Below are 6543 nucleotides of genomic sequence, written 5' to 3' on the forward strand. Positions count from 1 at the left end.
AACTTCCCAACAGGTTTGGTAAAATATTTATTTCAGGAGCCTTTTATATTTTAATATGTATAATTCCTATAGAGATCTTTGAGATGTAACACAGTGACAAATTTTTCAACTCATATCATTAACTCCACCATGCTGTATATCACTACTTTAAAAATATATACAGAATCAAAGTTTTCTGTTAAGCCATGTGAAATGGTACGGTGGTTTGGCCCCTTAATTGAGGCAATTGGTTTATTTCACAATACCAAGAGTTACAGTAACCACTGATTTCTATTTTTATTGGAAGTTTCTGCACAGATATATATATAAAAAAAAAAACCAACTTATAATGCCATGGAAGATAGTACATTTCTTTTCTGCAAGAGATCCCTTCAAATCCATGTGTGAAAGAGAGAAGCGCTACTGGCTTTACTCTCCCTTTTTTTTGGATAAACATCAGAATTATGTGGTCTTCAGCACTGCCAATTCTCAGTGCTTTCTAAGAGCTAAATAGATTCAAAAATCAAAGAAACTTCCAAACATAGCTTTTGGAAATTGATAAATGTTTTAGCATTATAAATTTCACAGAAAAGAGAGAAAAAACAGAACTAAATATGTATTAATGGATTTTCTCAGTTCTGGGAATATCCTTCTATGATTTCTGTTGTAAAGTGTTAAATACAATGGAAGTCTGTTTAAAGACATTAGTCTTTGAATTTGTGCATCAGAATTTATTTATTTCTTCTGATTTTCTCCTTTAAACAGAATTTGCTTGGAAAACTGGTGCATGATGTTTGGCTACAGCTGGTTTCATAGAAAATGCAACTGATTTATCAAATTCAGCCTTCACTTCTGTATTTCTTTTCTGTTGGCTTTTGATTTTTGATGTTATGGGAACTGACTGGTTTAGTTGGTTAAGGCTTCTCATAGGTCACTTAAAATGTTTTTAGATATGTACATGACTAATTAATTTTTCTCTGTATCTATTTATTTGACTTAGGTATGTAAAATATATTAACCAACTCATTTAACTTTTAACAATACAAGGACCTACTGGTTTGGTGACAAGGGGTAGTATAATTATGTGGGGCTTTTTCCTCATCCATTGGATCCCAAACTGCTTTCTTGGGTTGCACTTTGGGGTTTTTTGTCAGCCAGAGATGTCCTTTTTAGTTTCCACATGGGCAGAGTGAAATAGCATCATGTGTGCTTCTTGTAACTTATGGCTATGTAAGATCTCATAACACAAAACAAAGCAAGATACAAGACCAGATAGGTTTTAAAGCAGATTGTAAAGCCTTGTACTTCACTGAATATGTGGTGTCATCTCTTGGTATACATGACTGGTCTCATTTTGCAGTCTGTCAATGTTTCTGCTGAGTCCTTCAGAGTCATGCATTAGCTCGGAGGTATCTAAATCCCCAACAACCACAGATGGATGTCTGGACAATGCCATGACGCACCTGAGCTGTTGCCTTCTGTAGATTCTTCTATGTGCCTTCTGATATTTTCCAAACCAAATTCAGATCAACGTTACCACTAATAAGGAGGAGAAATGCTATTTTCTTCCATCAATGCCTACAACACTATAAATGATCTTTTGTAGTATTTTCATGCAATGCTAAATATTAGTATAAGTCCTATGGAAAAAAACGTTCTTTATCACATTTTATTTTTTAGTTATAAATGTTCAGAGAGAATAAAGATATCTTTGCTTATTTATTTCTGCAGACTTAACTTTGCAGAGTGTTAAAAATGAACATTCCATTGGAAAATAATGCATTTATATTTGCAGAATTTGAATATATATATATATCATGTATTATCTGTAATACATAGTTTGACCCATTCTGACCTATTTTTGTGGCCTGTATTCACCTGTGAAGCTTTGCCCTGAATATGGCTATTATAGTAAAGATTTACACTTAGAATATCTGCACTAGAAGTTGATACTGTATTAACCATCTTGTGTGGAAATGAATATTGCTTGAGTGAACAGGTATAAATAGGAACATGTGTCAACTCAAAGCTTCATGACAGATGCATTTAGATATAACACATGATACATCACAAAGTAACATCTTAGCCAGAAAACTTGAAAAGACCTGGTTTTCTAAAGAATGCAAAGATGAAAGACAATGTTTTCCAGGGAGAGATGCCTTTATATTTTCTTCTGAAAGCTCTAGGCCTTAAGAAAGTGTTTTAATAGGTATTTGCTATTTGAATTTATGTGGATAATTACCAGGTCAAAATTCTTTGTAATTTTCTTCTCTTTATTCAGTCTGTGCTTCAGAGCTGGCATGATGCTGACTTTTCCTTCCTTGAATGCTCTGAGTGATGAGACAGGCCATGCTGGAGGAGAGAGAGGACCTGTAATCAGTTGCTCAGGTTGGAAATGCAGTTTATTCTTGGATACACCTTTCAGAAGTAAACGCCATACTAAACTGATTTTGCTTCCCTGGCTCACACCACTACTTATGCTGTCCTCTTCCTCGCAACCAAGCAGCACTCAGCACAAGCCATGAAAATAATGGAAACTTTCTTCTCTAGTTTTGGAGAAAAAAAAGTATTTTTGTTTGCTTTCTATTAAAAATTCAGGAAGCACAAGTCCCTTGAGGAGAGAAATTTTATAAACAGAAACTTTGAGACAGGTCAGCAATTACTAAATCTCAACTTAGAAAACATATTTTTTTGTTTTGACATAAGCTGTGTTTCCCACAGCTCAGCTTAGGGAATAGAAATTGACCCAGTTGTGTTGATCTCAGTGTGCTAAACTGGGACATTAACCTACAGCTACAGCTAGGGAAAAGATTAGATTACTTAACATGTTAGCTAACGTCAGTTTGATCTCAGTTTCCTCTTACACAGATAAAATGTGAACAAATAAAGTTATTTGATGTCTTTTTTTTCATAAGTAAGTTGAAGAAGATTGATGACATCTAATCCTAATCACTCTTATTTAGGAACATTAAAACTAATTCATTGATGCCTTTTATTCTGAATTTCACGCTTGCTTAGAGAATATTCTCATTGACCTCAGGATCAGAACACACTTGTGTAACACATGCAAAACCATATCTTTTTCCACCAGAATTAATCTTTATGAATCTTATGTAGCTCTAATAAGAATGTTACTGAAGCCCTGACAGCCATTAAAAATAGACCAGTGACAATACTGGAAACAAAAGACTCATCTGGAGAAGAAAATTCATGCAAGCCCCAACCAAGAATTTGGAAGGCTGGAAACTGCAAATTATCCAGATGCAACACTGGGAGCAGCTGTGGCCAGCAAATGCACTGAGTTGTAGAGGAGAGATGGGGGAACCAAGAAGTCAGTCTGATCCCTGGGGTTGTGGATGGCAAGGCAGGCTTGCTGGATGAGATTTAAGTTCTCTCAGACTAACTTTTTCTTTCACCTGCTATGGGACTGATTGCCGGCTGCAGGCTGTACACAACTTTTTTTGGTCATCCTTGGATTTTTAGTCTGAAACTGAGCAATAATGACAGAAGAGCAGCAAAGTGATGTTAGTGGAAACTGCAGAGTTACCAGAAAGTGGTTTAAGGAAATGTTACACTTAAATATGAAGACTAAGGTCAAATAAAAGAGATGCCTTATCCTGTATAATGTACATGGTGTTGCTCAGATCCCTAAGCTGGGTACGGCGTAAGTCCGTGGGGAGTCAGTGTGTGTATGTGACTTATTATTCTGACATGATACTATTATGTTTTAGTTTTTAGCATTTTTAAAGAGTAGGTAATAGTTATGAGAGATGAGGAACTTGGAATTAAGTACTGCAGTTATACACAGAAGGATAATTTGGTTTTGATAAATTGTCCTGAACCTGTTAACTAATAATACAATTTTTTTAAGTAGCATCTTACCAGTACAAAAAAGAGGTAGTATCATTATTAATGTCTAAACTATAGTGTGTTTCACACAGGATTATGGTAAAGGTCAGACAAAGTTTCGCTGAATTAAAAGCTATTCTGAGCTATAGCATTCCTAATCAACTCAGACCTAAAGGTGCATAGCTCAATTATAATGAGGCACAATGAATTTAAATAAACTGTGCAACACTGTGTAGTGATTTATAACTGCACTGTGATATCCTTTTAACTCATTAGCAATGAATGATATTACTATATGTATTCTCCAGTATTTTCTGCTGTGTAATTATTTTTACTCACAATGCTTCTTAGAGAAGACACCTTTTGTTGTTCCTTTATAATATGTAGGATGCTAAATGCAAACAGGCTATCTTGATAAACAAATAAAAAGAAGAACAAAACAAACCTCAACCCTGCAGTAGTTAGTAGAGCAAAGTATTAACTGTTTTTAATTTGAAAATCTGTGATCACAAGTCTATACTACTTGGCACACAGCTACTGCCAGGATCAAGCATAGTTCCTAGGCTTTGTCATAGGTGTGCAAACAGTTTTACCTGAAATGAGTATATAGGAAAAAGTTAGGGAAAAAAAATTCCTGCATCCGGGACACAGCCACCAGAAAAATGGTTTACAAACGTGTTTTGGTGGGAAAAGACAGCATGAAAAGAGAATGATAAATGTAGTCTGCAACACACTGTGCCATAACAAGGCCACTACAGTTTGGGAATGTTAGTTTGCAGGAAAGGTGAAATAATTTGTCCAATAATGTTCTAAAAACCTTCTAAGTGTTATACAGCTGTTTGAGAAAGATCAGAAGGTGTTAAACAATAAATTATTGATTAATAATTAATTAATTAATAATTGGTATAATTTGGTTCTTATTTGCCAGTATGGAGATCCTTAAGAAAGGAATTTCTGTAGGTTCTGGACTCAGGCTCAAATCTTCTGAAGTGTTGTGCCCCTTAAATCCATAACAAAGCACCTAGAACATGGCCAACATTCTGAAATACCGAGCCTGCATTACCTCCCAGTTTTGGGTATTTTATTAGCATTAGATATGTATGTAAGATGAAGAATAGTGGCATACAACTATCTGAAAATACAACTAAGCAACTGATTTTCCTCCCTTATTCCCAGCAATTTCAAAAATAAGTTTGCCTCTCTGTGCAAAAACGTACAAGCTTTGTAAGTCATCCCTTGAGTGGATGGTTGTAGAATTTTACCTATGCAGTCAATAGACTCGTAATATACACATTTAGTCTATAAATGATGTCCTTTTAAATCTTGCCTTTGACATGCTTAGCTTGTAGGAAATGTGCATATATATATATGTGAGTGTGTCAGTGACATCTGGATTGTAGTCCTGTTGTCAGTCTAGACATACACACACACACACGCTTTTTTGGATTCTTGATGTATCTCAACCAAGATTTGTCAAGCACACACCACAGTTTTAACAGTCAGACATGTAACATCAGATGCGTGGTTAATTTCAGTTGTATTCAGTAAATGAACTCTCACAGTGAGGTAAGATCAGGTCACTGGGTTTTCATGCTTCTTCCCCTTTTTAAAAAAAAGAACAGGAAAGAAAACCCTAAATTGCTTTTATTTTCTTTTTCCTTCATTGGAAATGTTATGTAACAGATACAGAGGTACTACACATTAGCGAGTTTGGCAACAGCCTGATTCTCTCTAATGTGAATAACCACACTTACATAAAACTAAGAGTCCCAAATCCTCCCACTTAACGTGTACTTTTCTTCAAGTGCTGAAAGACAAAGGTGCTGCTGGTTCAAACTCAAGTCAGCAGTACTAGAAATGACTAGAAACCCTAGCCAATACTGCATGAAAATTTAGAAAAGTAGACTTCCTAATTCTCATGGTTTAGCCCCAGCCAGCAACCAAGCACCACGCAGCCGCTCGCTCACTCCCCCTACCCTGATGGGATGGGGAAGAGAACTGGAGGAGTAAGAGTGAGAAACACTCCTGGGGTGAGATAAGAACAGTTTAATAATTGAAATAAAGTAAGATAGTAATTATAATAATAACAATATAATAATAATAATAACAACAACAACAACAATGATGATGATGATGATAATAATAATAATAACAACAACAACAACATACAAAGCAAGTGATGCACAATGCGATTGCTCACCACCCGCCGACCGATACCCAGACAGTTCCCGAGCAGCGATCGCTGCTCCCCGGCCAGCCCCCCCAGTTTCTATACTGAGCATGACGTCACATGGTATGGAATAGTCCTTTGGGCAGTTTGGATCAACTCTTCTGGCTGTGCCCCCTCCCAGTTTCTTGTGCACCTGGCAGAGCATGGGAAGCTGAAAAGTCCTTGACTAGCATAAGCACTGCTCAGCAACAACTAAACCATCAGCGTGTTATCACCATTCTTCTCATCTTAAATCCAAAACACATCACTATGCCTGCTACTAGGAAGAAAATTAACTCTATCCCAACCGAAACCAGGACACTAATGAATACTTCAACTTTCTAAGAACCAAGGAAGCTTGCTACCTCTCCAGCAATTTTCTCTCTTGGGCCATGACTCCATCTACATGCATAAATATCTCTAAATGACCTTTCCAAAATACATTTTATTTGTTGACTAAAGAAGTATATTGACACACTGATCTGCTGTTATTTACAAAGGTGACT

Source organism: Pelecanus crispus, chromosome Z, assembly GCF_030463565.1.
Source record: "Pelecanus crispus isolate bPelCri1 chromosome Z, bPelCri1.pri, whole genome shotgun sequence".
NCBI classification, from domain to species: domain Eukaryota; kingdom Metazoa; phylum Chordata; class Aves; order Pelecaniformes; family Pelecanidae; genus Pelecanus; species Pelecanus crispus.